The following is a 2592-nucleotide window of genomic DNA, read 5'->3' on the forward strand; positions in this document are numbered from 1 at the left end:
GGCTGAGCCCCAAACCCTCATCACACCTGGAACCAGAGCCCCTGCCACAGTCCAACCCGGCCCAGCACCTCCCTATCACAGCTGGCATCAGGCCCTTGCCACAGCCCAGACCAGCCTCAAATCCCCTGCCACAGCCTGGACCAGACTCTTGTCACAGCCCATCCTGACTCCAAACTCCCTATCCCAGCCAGGACCAGACCCCCTGGCACGGTGCAGCCTGGCTCCAAACACATCCCAGCTGGGCACAGATGCATGCCACAACCCAGCCTGGCCATGAACCCCGTCACAGCCCGGCCCGACCCCGAACCCACCATCACAGTCAGGACCAGCCCCCCTGCCACAGTCTGGCTCAGCCCCAAATATCCATCACACCTGGAATCAGAACTACACACACAGAGCGCAGAACGCCCCCCCATCACAGCCGGGACCAGCCCCCCTGCCACAGTCCAGTCCAGCCACCTTGATGTCACTGGGTGGCACTTCAGCAGGCAGCAGGGAAAGGACAGCCCCTGCCTGTGCTGCTCCTCTCACCATGAACCCCTTTTATTTGCCCAAAAAGGACTGTCCAGCCATACAGAAATACTCATTTTTAATCAGATGTGATAAATGGTAAACTGTTGACATGGATCCCCTTTCTTTCCCACACAAAAATCAGTGAAACCACGTGGACAAGGCAGAGTTGGGAGTTTCCACGCTCCTGATACAAAAAGCATGTGAAATGTGTTCAAAACAATACATTTATTTTGTTTTTAGAAGATTGTATAAAAACCCGCAAGATGGTCAACATTAAAAATCCTTAGCCTAAAAAAATAGCACCAGGGAGAGTTAGAAACCTTTAAAAAGTATTAAAAAGGCATTTCTGAAATCCCCCTCCCTTATCATTTTAAAAACACATAATAAAAGGCAGCTCTTACAGGGAAAAACATTTCAAGGAAGACTTGTCTACTACAATTCTCATCAAGTGAGCTTAATGCCAAGACAATTCTCATTCCTCTTTTATCTTTGTTTACTTTCCCCAAGTCCTTTTTTTCCCCTCATCTATTTGTTTTCCTTTTGATCAGATAGGAAAGGATGTACGATCTGGAGTATAAGATCAGGTTTGGGAAAATCAAACCCATCAGAGGAGCCAGAGGGCAGAGGATGACTGTCACCCCGAGCCCCCATGCTGGATGGCTGTTCACCCCCAGGCTCCATGCCAGGCTCCAAACAGGCACTGCAAGGAGCTGGGATGAGGAATTAGTGTTGTGGCTGGGGTCCAGCTGGACATCAGGATCAGAGGATGGCGAGGGGTCCAAAACCAGCCTGTGGTAGTGATGCCAAGGCTTCCCAAACACCTCCAGCACCACTGGGGGGGTGTGAACCCAGAACCCACTCTGCCACCTTCCCAGTCCGGAGGCTGGTGACAAGAGGGTGCTTTGTGTCCCTGAGCACTTGTCAGGCGTTGGAGGTGCCAGGCGTCGGAGCAGTTTGCTTGGCTTTCTCCAGCGTTTTCTTAACTAAGGCCTGTGGCTTGAATACACATCACTGAGGATGAACCCCTGAGGGAAGACTTTAAAATGTAACCTCCAGGTTAAAAAAGGGAAAAAAAACCCTTTTAAACTACCTGGGCTTCCCTTCCTGCCCATTCCCGAGTGCAGCCTTAGGTTGGAGAGCAAGAGAAGATGGTCCTCAGAGCTGGGGTGGAATGCTGCACACAAAGGGTGGAAAATGGGAGGCTGCCATCCTCCACTGCCCAGGAGGAGGTTCCAGGAGGTCAGAGAGGTAGAAGGAGGCAGGAGAGAAGATCTCATTTCCCACTGATGCTGTACAACACCTCAGTGGGTTGGCCCATGGTTTGGACCCAATGAATTTTGAGAAGGTGCCCAAGGGTCTGCCAGAGCCAGGTGACAGGTGAGCAGCAGAGGTAGGGGAGGACAGAGGGACCAAGGGGGAAATGTCACAAGTTGTTTCAGTGCATTGAAATGTGCATCGGAATTCAGAGTTCCCAGAGATACCTGCTGGGACAGCAGCCCAGTGGCTACCTAAAACATGGCAGAGACGGACATAGGCACAGCAGGCCCAGGACTTCATGGACAGCAGGATAATCACTGGCAAAGTTGGGGAGCAGAGGAAGGCAATCAAAAGTGTGTACAGTGGTGGCCACAGGAGCTCCAGGTTTGGAGGTACAGCCCCAGGAGCCCCCAGGGCACTGCCAGGCTGGCGCTGGGCACAAGAGCATCAGCAACATCCTACCCTTGTGCACAGTGATGCACAGGGACATGGGTGCACAGAGAGGAGAGGTACAGTCCCTGCCTGCAGGCCCTCAGGACCCCCCAGCAGTGGCAGTGCCTGCAGAGGGGGCACACACAGCCCCCACAGCTTTCACACCTCACTGCCCTGCAGGATCCACTCCCCTTGCCCATGGTGCAGGATGAGTAAGGGCAAGAGCAGCGCTGTACTCCTGGACCCTGCACCCCATGAGGATTGGGTGGGATTTTCCCTGGAAGGAAGCCCCTGCCCCACAGAGAACGTCCTGCCACCACTGCTTGGGTTCATGACATAATACATGACTTTGGGGGCTGTGGTTTGAGGACACCACTGACCATTACACTG

Source organism: Acanthisitta chloris, unplaced genomic scaffold (genome assembly GCF_000695815.1).
Source record: "Acanthisitta chloris isolate BGI_N310 unplaced genomic scaffold, ASM69581v1 scaffold15714, whole genome shotgun sequence".
Lineage (NCBI taxonomy): Eukaryota > Metazoa > Chordata > Aves > Passeriformes > Acanthisittidae > Acanthisitta > Acanthisitta chloris.